Raw genomic sequence first — 18325 nt, 5'->3', positions numbered from 1 at the left:
TTTGCAAATTTTTTTTTTTTTCTTTTTGGATCACACCTGGCGATGCACAGGGGTTATTCCTGGCTCTGCACTCAGGAATTACTCCTGGCGGGGCTCAGGGGACCATATGGGATGCTGGGAATCGAACCTGGGTCGGCCGCGTGCAAGGCAAACACCCTACCCGCTGTGCTATTGCACCAGCCCCAATATATTTGCAAATTTTATATCAAAGAAAATATTATTTAGAATATTTAAATGATTACTTCATCCTAATAATAGAAAAATCATTTAAAATGAACAAATATGGCTTCCAAACCTCTTCCTGCCCCATTGTCCCTTACCATGACATTTTCCTGGGTCCCGTGGACCTGGTCTCATACCCAAAACACATCTCTATGAGCCATTAAGCTGATGCTGGCTTCTTTTGTCATCAGGGTGCATTAAGGGCTCCAAAAAGCTTCCCGCCCTTTTGCCCTTGCACTCTGACCTTTGTTTCACACGTGTCCTTAACACACAAAAGCCTGAAGAACAGCATTGTTCAACAGAATGCTCTGTGATGAAGGATTTGTTCTCTGTCTGCAATAATATGCAAGGCAAATGCCCTACCCACTGTGCCATCCCTCCGGCCCTCAGCAGTTATATTTTAATATTTATTTAATTAATTTAAAATTAAATAGCTATATGTTCTGGAAATGTAGCTCAGCAGTAGTGCACCTGACTTGCATGGGTGGAACTCTAGGTTCAGTCCTGGGTATCACAAAAAAAGATGCAGGGAGAGATATTCCTACCAGGTTTGATGTTTGAAAGGACCTATCAAGAAAATTCTTTTTTTAAGTCTCTCCTCCTACCAATACTGTGTGACTCACAGGTGGATATATGTTAAAATTATTTTCATCAATTTGTCTATTTTTAGGTGTATCCTTAGAATACAGCATTCCCCCAAATTTAATATGTATTATACTTGAGTATACAGTTATTAAATAAAATATGACTTATCACAGAAAGGTCTTTACTTTTTAAAATTTTAATTAGCACTGCTCAAAAATGCTCATATTGCAGTTGGAACAATAGTACTGTGAGCAGGGCACTTGTCTTGCATGCAACTGACCAGGGTTCGATCCCTGGCAACCCATAATAGTCCTCTAGCACAGCCAGGAGTGGACCCTGAGCACAAAGACAGGAGGGTGTGGCCCAAAAAACAACTCAAAACACGTGTGTGTGTGTGTGTGTGTGTGTGTGTGTGTGTGTGTAAGTACATATATGGCAGAGCCTGGCAAGCTCCCCTGGCATATTCGATATGCAAAAAACAGTAACAATAACAGGTCTCATTCCCCTGAAAGAAGCCTCCAACCTTTGGAAAAGATGAGTAAGGAGCACTGTCTGTACTGTAGCACTGTCGTCCCGTTGTTCATCGATTTGCTCGACGGGCACCAGTAACGTCTCCATTGTGAGACTTGTTACTGTTTTTGGCATATTGAATACACCATGGGTAGCTTGCCAGGCTCTGCCGTGTGGGCGGGATACTCTCGGTAGCTTGCCTCATGAGTAAAGAGAAGCTGTTAAAGGTAGCTTACTCTTTTTTTTTTTTTCTGCTTTTTGGGTCACATCTGGCAATGCACAGGGGTTACTCCTGGCTCTGCACTCAGGAATCACCCCTAGCGGCGCTCAGAGGACCGTATGGGATGCTGGGAATCGAACCCAGGTTGGCCACGTGCAAGGCAAACGCCCTACCCGCTGTACTATTGCTCCAGCCCCAAGGTAGCTTACTCTTGGGCTGGAGTAATAGCACAGTGGGTAGGGCGTCTGCCTTGCACGCGGCTGACCCAGGTTTGATTTCCAGCATCTCATATGATCCCCAAGCACTGCCAGGAGACATTCCTGAGTGCAGAGCCAGGAGTAACCCCTGAGCATCGCTAGGTGTGACCCAAAAAGAAAAAAATTAAAATAATAATAAATAAATAAAATAAAGGTAGCTTACTCCACATGAGTAAGGAGAGGCTGCTAAAATTTCAGGGCTGGGATGAATGGACACGTTACTGGCGCCCAGTCGAGTAAATCGATGAACAATGGGATGACAGTGATACAGTGACACAGTGGTATGTACATAAGTATGTATACATATATATATATGTGTGTGTGTGTGTGTGTGTGTGTGTGTGTGCGCGCCCATAGCTGGAGATAAAGTGTGTTTGTATAATGAGGTTCTTGATGCTATTTCTGCTAACCCAGTAGTCATAAGGAGACATGTAAACCTTATCCTAGTGCAAGAGACTATGCATGTACTAAATAACTTGTGGTCTCTGGAGACACATTTTAAAAATTACAGCTTAGGGACTGGAGCAATAGCACAGAGGGTAGAGCGTTTTCCTTGCATGGGGCTGACCCGTGTTCGATTCCCAGCATCCCATATGGTTCCCTGAGCACCACCAGGGGTGACTCCTGAGTGCAGAGCCAGGAGGAACCCTTGTGCATTGCTGGGTGTGACCCAAAAAGCAAAAAGATAAATAAATAAAAAATAAAAACTACAGCTTAAATTTTATGCGGCCAGAGAGATAGTACAGCAAAAAATAAGGTGCTTGTTTCGCATGTGGTCATCTATCTGGGTTCAATTTCTACTTCTCGTATAGTCCCCCTAAGCACTGCCAGGAGTGATCCCTAAGCACAGAGTCAGGAATCATCCTTGAGCACAGCCATGTGTGCTACTCCCCCACCCTAAGAAAGGAAGTCCACTTCCTTAGATTTCTGTATCTATTGCTTCACACAATTTCCAAGTTACACAAGCACTTCTGTTTCTCTTCATCTCTAGGTTCCTCTCTCCTTATCAACCCATCCCATCAAAAATAGTCACAAAATTGTACAGTGAGGGAACAAATAATCCTCTAAATAAAACACAAAGGTGAAACTCATAAGAAAAATGTACATATAACTTCTATTTGTTAATCATGAATTCAGAAATATATAAATACATGCCCATAATCAAAATCTAAGATCTACTGACTTGGTAAGTTCACAGGAGAAAAATGAGAATTTTGAGAAACCTGAATCCTACCACTGTAAGCATAATAATTTCCCAATATAGGCAAACTTTTCTGTTGGGATACAGTGTGACCAAACATTGTTTCTGATCATTAGAAACCACTGTAATCATTAGAACCTACTGTTATCCATACTTGAAGATCCGCATGACCTGATGAAACAACTCACCAGTATGAAAAACTATATTATGAGATCAGATAGATAGTTCAGTGTTTGACTCCAGGCACCACCACACACGGCCCCAGGGGCTTCACCAGGAATAAGCCCTGAGCACTGCAGGGAAAACACAAAACAAAACATTATAGATTAGCACAAGAGCCATTCAATACGTAAGAGGTAACTATGGAAATAATCAACAGAACAGAAATAATTAACTGTTGAAATTAATGATAACAGAAAAAGAAAATATTCCGGGGGCTGGAGCGATAGCACAGCGGGTAGGGTGTTTGCCTTGCACGCGGCCGACCCGGGTTCAAATCCCAGCATCCCATATGGTCCCCTGAGCACCGCCAGGGGTAATTCCTGAGTGCATGAGCCAGGAGTGACCCCTGTGCATTTTTGGGGTGTGACCAAAAAAGCAAAAAAAAAAAAAATCCGTTATACTCCAGGTTTTACATTGCAAATAACCTTTCGGAAGATCTATTTTTCATGTAATATTAAAAACTAAACTATTTGAAAAGGTTATTAATATATTACTCCTGTGTATTTATGTGAAGTCTTTCCCCACCCTATCTACCAAAACAACAGAATAAAAGCAGAATAGGAAAATTCAGCGGGTTCTAATGACTTGCAAAATATAAAATTTAATAGATCCACTCTTTCAATTATTTTCTGAAATAGTCTCTGAGTTATTCTCTTGAAGACATTTTTAACTTTGGCTGCTGGCATTGTAAAGGTAGGTATAACCTACCATTGTAGATATGTACATATGTAGATACATAAAGAAAAATATATGGAAGGGGGTGGGGTCTTGTAAAGACTTGTATGAAATGAAAAAGTGAGAAAATCGTTGATAAAGACCTAGGGCTGCAAGAACAGCAGGAGTTCCAAGTTCCAGGGTCCCGCCCTCAGCGTCCCAAGAGCCCCGGGATGGTTTGTTTTTCCCTCTCTCCTGCTTTTCACTTCTCCCTCTCACAAGCTACGTCGGATTCACCTGCCTGAATATGAGTGAGGCGCCGCGGCCTCGCTCTTGCTTCCCGGCGGGCCCCCGGTTTCCAGGGAGACCGATCAGCATCTCATCCAGTCGGGGGCCACCTGCCTGAAGCCTGAAGGATGCGCGCCCGGCGCCCCGGCCGCTCCTGCTGCTGCCCGCCGGGTTCCCGGGCCCTCCCGCGACTGGTCTCTCCGGTGTCGCCTGTCCGGTCCCTCTCGCTCTTCCCAGTGTCCACCCGCTCGCCCCCGTTTCCCAACTCTGGCCTTTATTCAGTCCCTCTCGGTGGTCCTCTTGACATCTCTCTTCTCTCTAGCAGCCTCCAACGCCGCGGGGCGGCGGGGCGGGCCGGGTCTCACCCCTTCCCCTCCCCCAGGCCCCCACTCCCTGCGGTATGTCTACACCGCCGTGTCCCGGCCCGGCGGGGAGCCCCGCTTCATCGCCGTCGGCTACGTGGACGACACGCAGTTCGTGCGCTTCGACAGCGACTCGGCGAGTCCGAGGATGGAGCCGCGGGCGCCGTGGGCGGAGCAGGAGGGAGAGAGGGATGTGGGTACACTGGTGATGTTTGTGGGGATTGCAATTATGTGCACAAGAAACCAGTATTAACAGCATTGTAAAACACAGAATCTCGGGGCTGGAGCGATAGCACAGCGGGTAGGGCGTTTGCCTTGCATGCGGCTGACCCGGGTTCGATTTCCAGCATCCCATATGGTCCCCTGAGCACCGCCAGGGGTAATTCCTGAGTGCAGAGCCAGGAGTAACCCCTGTGCATCGCCGGGTGTGACCCAAAAACAAACAAAACACACACACACACACAAACACAGAATCTCAATCTATAAAGGATATTTTTAAAGGAAAATATTCTAGTTCTCATCAAATGGTTGATGAGACTAATAAAAGACAAAGACTAGTAAAAATATTTTGCATTTGCTGGAATTAAGCACTCATTAATTTATTTTTATGACTAGATTCAAAATAGCAGGAGGGACCCAAGGACTGGGAGCAGGAGACGCGGAGAGCCAAGAGCACAAAGAATTTCCTAAAGGGTCTAAACAACCTGCATAGCTACTAATCCTGAGCGAGCATGGGGAGGACGCACAGCAGGTGAAGACCAGACTTTCAGGGAATGGAACCTTCCAGAAGTGGGCGGCTGTGGTGGTGCCTTCTGGAGAGGAGCAGAGATACACGTGCCGTGTGCAGCACCAGGGGCTGCCGGAGCCTGTCACCCTGAGATGGGATAGGGAGGTGGATGGGGCCAGTCTACTCACAGGGGAATCAGAAAGACCCCTTATGGGGAACTTCAGTGGGTTGGGCTAAGGTCCGGGGGTCGGAGCCTCTCCTTCCTTTCCCAGACTTCCCTCTTCAGTTTACCATGCCCCGCCCCCCCCCCCATGTGCATTATGTTTCTTCTTCGAGTTGTGTCAGTGCAGCCGTGATCTGCAGGAGAAAATTCTCAGGTATTACAGCGAGGGCAGGGAGTGGGGAGGAGGCAGTATCTGAGTTTCCTTGTTCCATTTGGAGGGTTTTACATAAGTTTGCCCTGTCACAGTTGGAAGTGCCACCCATGTCTATGTGTTGCTCAGTCTGATGCTAATTTCAAATGCTATTTGTGAAGCTTTCAAGTTTATAAAAATGAAAACAACTTTTCCACCGAAACATTCTGGTAATGGGAAACTGATTTGTTCATAATGGGAAGTTACTTCTGACGTGAGACTTCCAGGAGGAAGCTGGGTCTTTATTCATGCTTCCTAATTCTACCCTGAGTCTACAGTCAAAGTTCTGAACACTTGGGGGCTGGAGCGAAAGCACAGCGGGTAGGGCATTTGCCTTGCACGCGGCTGACCTGGGCTCGAATCCCAACATCCCATATGGTCCCCTGAGCACCGCCAGGAGTAATTCCTGAGTGCATGAGCCAGGAGTAACCCCTGTGCATCGCCGGGTGTGACCCAAAAAGAAAAAAAAAAAAAAACATGTATAGGGACAAATAATTTTTGATAAAGGAGCTGTATCACTGTATCACTGTCATCCCATAGTTCATCGATTTGTTGGAGTGGGGGAAGTAACATCTCATTCATCCTAGACCTGAGATTTTAGCAGCCTCTCTTTATTCGTCTTTCCCAAAGGTGCCACATTGGAGGCTTTTCAGGATCAGGGGAATGAGACCCACCATTGTTACTGTTTTTGGCATATTGAATATGCCATGGGGAACTTGCCAGGCTCTGCCGTGTGGGCAGGATACTCTGGGTAGCTTGCCAGGTTTTCCAAGAGGAAGAACTATTTGAGGCCGTGCTTCCGGGAGCTTTGTTTTATAGTCTCTGGATCTTGGCCATTGATGGGATTACATGGTGCAGGGGGCAGTTTCTGGGTGTGGCCACCAAGCTACTGAAAAATGGGGGATCTGGGTGGAGGAGGCCCAGTCCCTATCCCAGTAGGCTTGGAGATCTCAGCCCCAGGTCCCGCACACCTGGGTTCCTCTGCCGGTTCCTTCATGCGTGAGGCTCATCTGAATGTGTGGAGAGAGGCCTTGAGCATGGCTGTGGCTGGGTTCTGGAGGTCTTCGGTTGCTGGGGCTCTGCTTAGGGTGAGGAGAGAAACTGAACCCGCCCCCCACTCCAAGGGGCCCCGGTGAAGACAGCCATGAAATGGAATAGATACCCTCTTCAACAAATGGTGCTGGCAAAACACTCAAGGACAGTAGATGCAGGGCTAGGAATATTGCCCCATAGTTGGAAGCCTGTCTCATGACCTAGGGGAGAAGACAGCTGGAATAGAGAAGGGATCACTAAGACAATGATGGTTGGAGGAATCGTTCAAGATGGGAGATGTGGTGCTCGCTTCGGCAGCACATATACTAAAATTGGAACAATACAGAGAAGATTAGCATGGCCCCTGCGCAAGGATGACACGCAAATTCGTGAAGCGTTCCATATTTTAAAAAAAAAAAAAAAAAAGATGGGAGATGTGTGCTGAAAGTAGATAAAGGACCAAACATGATAACCTCTCAGTATCTGTATGCAAGCCATAATGCCCAAAAGTAGAGAGAGGGTATGGGGGAAATTGTCTGCCATGGAGGCAGAGGGAGGGCTAGAAAGGGGGGGTATACTGTGGACATTGGTGGTGGGCATTGTGCACTGGTGGAGGGATGGGTGTTTGATCATTGTATGCACTGTGTAATTGCAACTCAAACATAAAAGCTTGTAACTATATCTCACGGTGATTCAATTAAAAAAATTAATAAAAGAAACATATGCTTAAAACTCAACTTTGTAAATCATGGTTCTTTAATTAAAATCTTTAAACCACCATATTATCCAAAGTAATTTATAGATACAATATGATCAAATAAAATTTCTCATGGCATTCTTTAAGGACATAGAAAAATACTTCTAAAATTTGCATGGAATCATAAATTTTTCCTCAGCAGCCTAAGAAATTCTGAGAAAAAAAAGATGACAGGCATACAAATGTTTGTAGTTTCAAAAAAATGAAGCAATTTGAATTTCCATAAATACTTAAATAAATAAAATTAAATAGTGCAAGAAAACTGTTTCTTTCAAATGTGATAACACATAATAAAACAGCATCTATGAATCACGAAGCAGGTCCTCACTAGGCATTTCCAACAACATGATAATGAACTTCCAAACCTCCAGAAGTATTAAGAAATTTGTATTTATAGGGGCTGGGGTGATAGCACAGCGGGTAGGGCATTTGCCTTGCACACGACCGACCCGTGTTCGATTCCCAGCATCCCATATAGTCCCCTGAGCACCGTCAGGAGTAATTCCTGAGTGCAAAGCCAGGAGTAACCCTTGAGCATTGCCAGATGTGATTCAAAAAGCAAGAAAAAAAAGAAATTTGTATTTTCTATGCAGCTGTTAGAAAAAAGGAGGTCAAGAATTTTGTAGTCAAGTGGATGGGCATGAAAAGTTTCATGCTGAGTGAAATGAGTCAGAAAGATTGCACTCATCTATGGTATATAGAATAACAGAGTGGGAGACTAACACCCAAGAACTGTAGAAATAAGTACCAGGAGGTTGACTCCATGGCTTCGAGGCTGGCCTCACGTTCCGGGGAAAGGTCAACTCAGAGAAGCGATCACCAACTACACTGTAGTCGAAGGCCATGTGGGGGAAGGGAGTTGCGGGCTGAATGAGGGCTAGAGACTGAGCACAGCGGCCACTCAACACCTTTATTGCAAACCACAACAGCTAATTAGAGAGAGAAAACAGAAGGGAATGCCTTGCCACAGTGGCAGGGTGGGGTGGGGGGGAGATGGGATTGGGGAGGGTGGGAGGGACACTGGGTTTACGGGTGGTGGAGAATGGGCACTGGCGAAGGGATGGGTTCCAAACTTTGTATGAGGGAAGTATAAGCACAAAAGTGTATAAATCTGTAACTGTACCCTCACGGTGATTCTCTAATTAAAAATAAATAAATTAAAAAAAAAAAAAGAAATTTGTATTTCTAGGACATTCAGTTTCCCATACTTTATTTACTATAGTAGCCTAGAAATAACAAGGAAATAATTTAAAAATTTTATTTTTATTTATACTTGTCGAATACTTTGACCCCTTCCCTTGCTCTCAGATGGTGTGCCTGTGTTGAGTAAATGAAACCTAACAAATAGAGGTGACAAAATGGCCATCAAAGACAATAAAAGCAAAGAATTGAGGCACCAAGAAGCTGTGAACTGAGTCTAATTAATTTGAACATTGCAAAGACATTTACAAAAAAGAAAAGACATTATTTCTTGAGAAATATACAAAAGAATTCTTGTAACTGTCAAATTTACTCAGCCCTCTGATTCTGATGATCTGCCAACAGATAGTTTTAGATTTTTAGGATAATTGCTTCCTAGTTAGAAATTCCACTTGTAAGATTATGGGAATATTAACAATTCCCTCTAAGGAAAATTAAAGAACTTTCATTAAGTATCTTGAGTGAAAATGTCAGAGGTCACTCTTCCACCTGTGACCAATCAAATTGACCTGTAGGCTTCGGAAGTACACATGTATACACTTGTCACAAGCACTCAAAAGAGATAAGTTTGTATCAGGCCCATGGGACAAGACATGGGCTAGGTCTTTGGAGAACCCAGAGTTTTGGGGAAGGGACACCAAGAAATGTAACTAAGATTGATGTATGGATTTCTATGGAAATAGAGCCCTCAAGAGATGGCAGGTCGGGCCGGAGCGATAGCACAGCGGGTAGGGCGTTTGCCTTGCACGCGGCCGACCCGGGTTCGATCCCCGGCATCCCATATGGTCCCCCAAGCACTGCCAGGAGTAATTTCTGAGTGCAAAGCCAGGAGTAACCCCTGAGCATCGCTGGGTATGACCCAAAAAGCAAAAAAAAAAAAAAAGAGATGGCAGGCAATGTTTATTCTTTATTGTTCTTCAGATTCTTCATGTTAGAGTTCAGTTAACTTTCATAATTGATACTAGGAGGTGCTGTATTAAAATATACTTGACCGTGAACAAGTCCACCTAGCCCACTCTAGACTCACACTTCTTCTCCCAGTTACTATTCCACCTCTGAGTAGCAGCTCAAATACTTCATGATGATTAGCTTTGGCTTACACCATCAGTTAGCTGTTGGGCTCACTCTGCCAAACATCAGGAAGTCTAATATTAACAGAATTTTCAAGAAGAGAAAATATTTTATTGCAATAAAGGTAGGATCAATACTCAGATCTACTACCCTGGCCCTTTGATTCAGAAAACATTTTATACAGTTACAAAGGGGTTTTTATACAGGTAAATGGGATTTGAAATTTCTATCTTGTCTTTTCTGCGTTTTAAGGACAAACAGAATGAGGGCCTTGAGGAAAACAAGAGGTCTCAAGGTAAAAAGCATAATGATGCATTTTTAGTATGTATCATTAAAAGTTTCATCATTTATATCAGAACTTCTAAAACATTTAGGCACTGTAATTTACAAAGTTGTTAATAAATGAGTTTGAGGCATAGTATTCCAATTTCACCACCATTGTCAGTATCCATCCATTAAAACCCCCAGATTCCTTCCCACCCACCAATCACTTCCTTATTAGATGTCTTTCGATTTTATTACTAAATCTAAATAATACTTTGGGTTCCAGGTTTACAACAGTCTACCTCTAGTTGTGGCTTTTTGTTTATTTTTTGTTTTGGAGCCACACCCAGTGATGCTCAGAATTTATGCATGGCTGTGAACTCAAGAGATCACTCTTGAGGCTTAGGGAGACCATACAGGATGCTGGGGATTAAACCTGGGTCAGCCACATGCAAGGCAAGAACCCAACCCACTGTACTATCACTCTGGACCCATAGTGGTTTTGATATATACAGATAACTCACTTCTACGGAACTAAAGTGCCCAAGTCCCTTGACCACTGCCACTGTATTACCTGCAGATACCTCTTATTTTCCCTCTCCATATTTCTCCTTTCTTGGCATTTTCATTTCTGTAGTAGAGTGCAGATTAATTCCCCACCTTTGATACCTTTCATTCCCTTTTCTTGTCATTCTATATGTCATAGATAAGTAACTTTTAACAGGTTTTTTATTCTTCTGGTGGTTTAAAGGTAAGAGACAGGCATAAACAAGGCATGTGTTTGTGTTGGGGTTGGAGTGGCTGAGTGAGCTTCTGTTTGTTCTTTCTTCCTGAAAAATTCTTGTAATCCAATTGACTGATATGCCTGTCCCTTTAGGGTCACAGTGCCCATGACAAAGATAATAGTGGTGAGTACAAGCTGTCTTTGAAATAAATTTAAAAGATTAAACTTGGGGCTGGAGTGATAGCACAGCGGGTAGGCGTTTGCCTTGCACGCAGCTGACCCGGGTTCGATTCCCAGCATCCCATATGGTCCCCTGAGCACCGCCAGGAATAATTCCTGAGTGCAAAGCCAGGAGTAACCCCTGTGCATCGCCATCTGTGACCCAAAAAAAAAAGCAAAAAATAAAAAATAAAAGATTAAACTTATTGTTCCCATTTCCATCAACTAAAAGAGAGAAAAGGAAGTGTTAGTATCTTTATATTTTAAGGCAGTACTGATATCTTTACACTTCAATAATAAAGGACTATTGTAAACGTGAAAAGTTACAGAAAGAGACAAGAAGCAGATAGGGATTCTTCCTTGTAAGAAAACATTGGTTCATGCTTTCTGCCTTGCCACAGGGAGTTTAGGTTTACTGGGTTACTCCTATCACAATGCTCTCATTCCTCTGGGCTTACTTCTAACTTCTTTCTTTGTGCTCTGTTGACTTGTAAATATTTTCTCTTCTCCTTAAGTCCTTTGCATAGTTAACTCAGAGCAATGTCCTTTTTGTCTGGACACAAGAAGACAGTTAATGCTATGCTTTCATAACTTGGGAGTTAATTGGCTCTGAATAATTTACCTCCTGGACATCTGTTCTCTCAATTTAAGCCTTAGTTGCCCTTACTTCCTAGCACCCCAAAAGCAGAGTTCCGACAAGAGACTGGATGGACCCTGAGTAAGCTATGAACTGTGTGCTACCCTGGCATCGAAATGGGCCTGGCCAAAGTGCCATTAATGCTTAACTGTAAGTTAGAGCATGGTCATGGACAAATTCTGTCATGATCCAAAAAGTACTAACTAAATTCGGACACTGCTAGGGTTAGGAATGATTAATTCAGCCTGAGTACTGTGATCAGAGTCAGTGGCAAGATGTCTCCAGGGAGTCACCCTACAAGCCTCAATGTATCTGTCTATACAAAACAACTAGTATTAAGAAGTAGAATTAAAATGTTAATTAAGTGATTGGTCTAAGGAAAGGAGAAAAACACCTGTAAGTGGTATTTTGCCCTAAGCAAAGGAAGGGCTTTCTTACATTGATTTTGCTACTGGCCTGGGTGTGGTGTCTGCCTCCAGTGCTGGAGAGGCAGAGAAGGATGAGAGTTGGAGAGAGAGGAGGGAGAGACCAGGGCAGCAAGATGGAGCGCGGAGAGACTAGCAAGGGGGACAGAGAGAGAAGAATGTAGAAGAATACAGGAGGAGGCACGTGGAGAGAGCGCCCAGGCTGCGAGATGCAGTGCAGAGATGAGCGGGAGAGACAGGAGGAGACGGGTATGAGGGCAGTGTAGACTAGAATGGGCAGCTTAGTGAGACTGGGAGTGGCATGGGGAGAGTGGATCATCAACCAGCTTGATCCTGAGACCACCAAACCGGGTGGGCCCCCGAGAGGGAGAGCCTAGCTGCCCGGAGATTATACACCTCCTGTTTCTAATGTTTTGCTTTTTTTTTTTTAGGTCACACCCGGTGATGCACAGGAGGTACTCCTGGCTCTGCAGTCAGGAATTAACTCCTGGCGGTGCTCAGGGGACCATATGGGATGATGGAAATCGAACCTAGGTCGGCCGCGTGCAAGGCAAATGCCCTACCCGCTGTGCTATCGCTCCAGCCTCTCATCTTTTTCTTTTTTTTTTTGCTTTTTTGGGTCACACCCGGTGATGCACACAGGGTTACTCCTGGCTCATGCACTCAGGAATTACTCCTGAGGACCATATGGGATGCTGGGATTCGAACCTGGGTCACTCCAGCCCCACAAGGCAAACGCCCTACCCGCTGTGCTGTCACTCCAGCCCCGCCCCTCACCTTTTTCTTAGAGATGAGAAACTTACTCTGAGGAGAATATCATCTCTAAAGTATATGTAGTTCACTAGTGGGAAATGATCACTCTGGGCAAGAACTTAGTGTTAAAACTAGGTAGAGGGATGTACATGATAAACTTTCAGCACCTGTACTGCAAACCAGAATGCCTAAAATGAGAGAAATAGAGGTGCCTCCCATACAGGCGGGCTGGGAATGGGGAGTGGTTTGTGGGTGTGGAAGGGAAACTGGGGACACTGGTGCTGGGAAATTACACTGGTTGAGGGATGGGTGTTGGAACACTGTATGACTGAAACCCAATCATGAACAGCTTTGTAATGCTCTCTCTCATGGTGATTCACTTGTATCACTTGCCTTTCTATTGATCTTTGACTTGCTCAAGAGGGTGCCAGTAATGTCTCCATTTACGGTGATTCAAGAAAATTTTTAAAAAATAATATTAGGAAAAAGAATTTACCTTGCTACAAATAGAATGAATTAAAAAAAAAATGCAGTCCACACTCACAAATAAATCTCGGAAGAGAGCAACAAGCTGCAGACTCAGACTCGCTTCCAGAACTCAAAGTCACCATCCAGTTAAAAACAACTCCAGCTGTTTCAAACTATTTAAAATTTTAGAATTCCTAGAGAGGTCACATGACATCTCATACTCTACCACGAGAAGCACAACACATTGGATGGGGTGTAAAGTAGAAGGCATCTGATCTCTATTTAAACACACAAGGCACAACCTGTAATAGCAAGTTGGAAACGTCTCTTGAAACAAGGACTTGATGGACTGGAGCGATGGCACAGTGGGTAGGGCATTTGCCTTGCACACAGCCGACCCGGGTTTGATTCCCAGCATCCCATATGGTCCCCTGAGCACCGCCAGAAGTAATTCCTGAGTGCATGAGCCAGGAGTAACCCCTGTGCATCGCAGGGTGTGACCCAAAAAAACAAAAAAGCCCCAAAACTATACACTTTCTTCTAAAGAAACTGATCACTTTTAGCGGATTACTCATAACAAGCAATACAAAATAAATTTACGGTGTGCTATTGCAGTAGGCTAATATTGATGTTGGGAAGGTGTAAAGGTGGTGGGATTGGTGTTGAAATATTAAGTGTAATAAATTATTGTGAACAACTTTATAAAAATAAAATTAAATATGTAGTCCAATGCAGAAACTTCAATTATCAGAAAATTAATTGTTACTAAACTTATAGAAAGACTCACAAGCCATATTTATGCAGCTCCAAATTTTATTCAGGCATTTCTTACAACATACACATCTTTTTCCAAACCCCAAGAACAACTTGGTCTTATAATAACAAGTTTTGAAATTTTAGAGCCTGAGCCAATAGGACAGAAATAAATATAGGGCACCAACCCTAGAGTGCAGAATTGAAAATATTTGTTAGAGTATATACTTCCCATACTATTACAAGTCCTACATGTATGTTGGCACTGAGTAGAGAACCACTTGTATGGTTTTGGGAAAGGTACAGCTCTTTTGGAGGGAAAGGATTAATTTGTTGGAAGAATAAGAGACAGGACAATGGAATTTTTTTTTGTTGTTGTTGTATCCACCACTAAAATACTGCAAAGATAAAGCAGTGTAGGAGAACATGGAATAGGTCATAACATATTTTATTTATTTTATATATATATTTATTGAATCACCATGTGGAAAGTTACAAAGCTTTCAGGTTTAAGTCCCAGTTACACAATGCTCAAACATCCATCCCTTCACCAGTGCACATATTCCACCACCAAGAACCACAGTAAACCTCCCCCCAACCGCCCAATCTTCTCAGCCCCCCACCCTGCCTGTGTAGCTGATAAATTTCACTTTACTTTCACTTTACTTGGTAATATTCAATATTTCAACAAAAAACTCACTATTATTGTTTGGAGTTTCTCTCCCCAAAGTCGGACCTGCTGAAAAGGAAGCATTTGATAATTTGTTTTCCATTGCTGAGAATGAAGAGATATGAGGTTGAGCGGCCGCAATAGTGACTGCACAGTTTTGGATTTCTTTCTTTTTTCTTTTTTTTTTTTTTTTTGCTTTTTGGGTCACACCCAGCGATGCTCAGGGGTTACTCCTGGCTTTGCACTCAGGAATTACTCCTGGCGGTGCTTGGGGGACCATATGGGATGCCGGGGATCGAACCCGGGTGGGCCGTGTGCAAGGCAAACGCCCTACCCGCTGTGCTATCGCTCCGGCCCCAACACAGTTTTGGATTTCTAAAAACATGGAACGCTTCACGAATTTGCGTGTCATCCTTGTGCAGGGGCCATGCTAATCTTCTATGGGGTCATAATATATTTTAGAGTTCACCTCCCACAGTGTGAGAATGGTATAAAAAGTAACCCTAGGGGCCAGAGCAACAGTATAGCGGGTAGGGCATTTGCTTTGCACGCAGCCGACCTGAGTTCAATTCCCAGCCTCCCATATGGTCTCCCAAGCACCACTAGGAGTAATTCCTGAATGCATGAGCCAGGAGTAAGCCTTGTGCAATGCCGGGTGTGACCCAAAAAGAAAAGAAAAAAAAAAAGGTAACCCTAGACACAGATGCTGTAAGATTCAAAGTATTATTTTGAGCACAATTGTGCAGGCTGGCTGACCCCAGGCACATCCTGTTATTAAAGTTTCTACTTTACGCATAAGGAACAGTATCTCCTGTGGAAAACCACATCATAAAAACGTGTTACAAAATCATTAAAACTATTTCTAACACTGAATTGTTATCAAATCTTTATCAGCATCACCTGTAAGAAATGTGTCCTCTCTTCTGCTTTAAGATTGTACTGCCTTTAATCTCTACCTCCAGTGCAGACTTCTCTTTTTCACTCTTGATCCTTCCCTCTGGCAGTGGGAATATTCAATACACATTTTTTATTGGCTTTAACAATAGCATTTGGTAAATTCTTTTACCCCTTACTCTGTGCACCAGCAATTCCCTCTAACCAGGACAATAGAAACGTTTGACCAGCTCACCTTACAACAAATAAAAACTGCTGACTCAATCTACTTGAATGAGGCCTATTTTAAGCTGTAGGGAGAGCTCAGTTGAAAGTATGTGAGCGGAAAGATGACAAAAAGTTATTCTAACATTCTAAAAAGAATCAAGAAAACCACCAGTCTCACTCTGGTTTAATAAATACATTGTAGAAACTGAAATTTTCTTTAACTGAAATTGAAAAATACATTATGGGCATTCAATTGAGATTCTGCAAGACTTCCATGAGACAAGCCATTTAAATGTTTAAGGTTCTCAGTGAGAGGAATTTATCAGATGTTGAGACTACAATATATATTTGAGCAAATGCAAAGTTGCCAAAAAATAGTTTTTAAAGATCGGGGGGGTGGGGGCTGAAGATTATTTTACTTTTTGGGTCACCCCCGGCAATGCACAGGTACCTGACTTGTACACTGCACACACCACTCCGGGCTCTTACTCAGGAATCACTCCTGGCGGTGCTCAGGGGACCATATGGAATGCTGGGATTCGAACCCACGTTGGCCGCGTGCAAGGCAAATGCCCTACCTGCTGTGCTATCACTCTTGCCCCCAGGGGTTGAAGATTACCTGACTTGTACACTGCACACACCAGTTCCATTCCTGGCACTACACAGTCTCCTAATTACCGTCTGGACTCACTCATGTGATGCGTTTTCTCCTGCAAGTGCACTGCTGGCAGTACCGCCAGCTCTCAAGCTCTCAGCATTGCACCCCCCCACCCCGCCCCCGTACCTCTCCCCCCTACACCCACCACCAGATAAAGCACACGGAGTGGGCTGAAAGGCCAACCAAGGTTTTTATTTATCAGATATGCGTGCACCATGCTGGTTGCAAACACTTGATGTATGGCAAGACTGTGAAGCCTTTGAATCACGGTGTTAACCAGCTCAGGTTTGCATGAAGCCTTCAGTCTGTGGCTCAGGTACAAGCTGGATGCCCGTGTGGGACTCTGAGAGTCCTGAATTCTTACTGGGTTAGTTAAGATTCCACAGACAAATTATTTGAGGTGATCCTCATCAATCCATTTCTTAAAAGGACTCCTGATACCTAGAAGATCTAAAGCAGTCCACAAGCACAGAGAGATACGAGGGCTGACATCTGCAAGCAGCAAGAGCAAAGGCTTGGCAAGGGTCACAGTTCCACCACATTATTGGTGGCGGCTCTTGCCAAGCAGCTTGGAGAAGGCACAGTACCCTCCAGATCCACCGTTACTGCTAACAGTAAGTAACATTACTGTTAGCAGTAACGTTACTTACTGTTAGTAACAAGCAAAAGTCTTACCTAACAAACAACTAGAACAGTCAAAAAAAATATCTTCAACAAAATTTAAAAAGTAGCACAAATAGACTGAGGCAAGCCCAGCAGCAGGTGTCAGGTGAGGGCTTGGTATTCAGGAATGCCATCTTGCTACACCAACCCCTGTGCCCCCGACACCACCCACCCCACCCCCGACACCCGCCCTGCCAGAAAGAGAGCAGCCTCTCCATAATTCACCATGAGCATACAAAGATATCCTAACTGGCCAAATAAAAGCTCACAAGAAACAACTCCAGGGGCTGGAGCGATAGCACAGCGGGTAGGGCATTTGCCTTGCATGCAGCCAACCGGGTTCAATTCCCAGCATCCCATATGGTCCTCTGAGCACTGCCAGGGGTAATTCCTGAGTGCAGAGCAAGGAGTAACCCCTGTGCATTGCCAAGTGTGACCTAAAAAGCAAAAAAAAAAAAAAAAAAAAAAAAGGAAAAAGAAACAACTCCAAACTCTAAATGTCACAATGGAAAGCAACGCAGAATCCCAGCACACTTCATAAGTAAAGATGGAAGCCAGAAGAATCAACCACTAATAATGAACTATAAGACCTCTCTGATAAGAAATTTAGAAAGAACTTGATAAGGATATACAAGGAACTCAGAGAAACAACGAAATGGACTACCATTAAAACACAAGAGGATATGAGAGCAGAAATAAGGAAACTATAAACAAAAATAACAGAACTGGAAGACAGAACTGAAAGAAATGGAAAACTACCTGGAAGGCCTCCGCAACAGAGTAACAGCTGCTGAGAAAAAAAATCAGTGAGTTCCAAGATAAGGTGCAGAAAACCTCCAGACAAAAACAGATGATGGAAATAAAACTTCAAAATAAACAAACAGCTGACAAAGAGAATTTTGGGATGAATTCAAGAGGAACACTTTTAAGAATCACCAGGGTCGGGGCTGGAGAGATAGCACAGCAGGTAGGGCGTTTGCCTTGCACGTGGCCGACCCGGGTTCAAATCCCAGCATCCCATATAGTCCCCTGAGCACGACCAGGGGTAATTCCTGAGTGCAGAGCTAGGAGTAACCCCTGTGCATCGCCAGGTGTGACCCAAAAAGCAAAAAAAAAAAAAAAAAAACAGAATCACCAGGGTCCTCTCCTAGAGGGTCAGGAAGGCAACATGATAAAGAAGGAACAGTTTAAAGACATTATAAATGAGAAGTACCCAGAGCTGAAGTACATGCACACAGATCCAGGAGACCCAAAGAGAATCGACAACAA

General features: G+C 43.8%; 1 protein-coding gene, 2 non-coding genes and 1 pseudogene across 5 annotated transcripts in view; 2 read left to right on the top strand and 2 right to left on the bottom strand.

Moving 5' to 3' along the window:
- The window catches only part of TRIM26 (tripartite motif containing 26), a 62519-nt gene that overhangs the window by 38090 nt on the left and 6104 nt on the right, over positions 1-18325 (bottom strand). For 2 of the 3 annotated variants that reach the window (XM_055129252.1, XM_055129253.1), the window contains one exon: positions 3184-3288. The exons of the other annotated variant lie outside the window; for it this stretch is intronic. The gene's annotated coding sequence lies outside the window, so the exon portion shown is untranslated. The remainder of the gene's footprint in view (positions 1-3183; positions 3289-18325) is intronic. 3 annotated transcript variants of the gene reach the window in all.
- Positions 6996-7102, top strand: LOC129402773 (U6 spliceosomal RNA). Its single transcript, XR_008628817.1, has one exon. It is a non-coding gene; the product is annotated as a U6 spliceosomal RNA (small nuclear RNA).
- LOC129402872 (U6 spliceosomal RNA) lies at positions 15012-15116 on the bottom strand. Its single transcript, XR_008628906.1, has one exon. It is a non-coding gene; the product is annotated as a U6 spliceosomal RNA (small nuclear RNA).
- LOC129402490 (60S ribosomal protein L15-like) lies at positions 16434-17194 on the top strand (annotated as a pseudogene).

The sequence above is a fragment of the Sorex araneus genome, chromosome 2 (assembly GCF_027595985.1).
Source record: "Sorex araneus isolate mSorAra2 chromosome 2, mSorAra2.pri, whole genome shotgun sequence".
NCBI lineage: Eukaryota > Metazoa > Chordata > Mammalia > Eulipotyphla > Soricidae > Sorex > Sorex araneus.
This window is presented reverse-complemented; position numbering and strand designations above follow the sequence as displayed.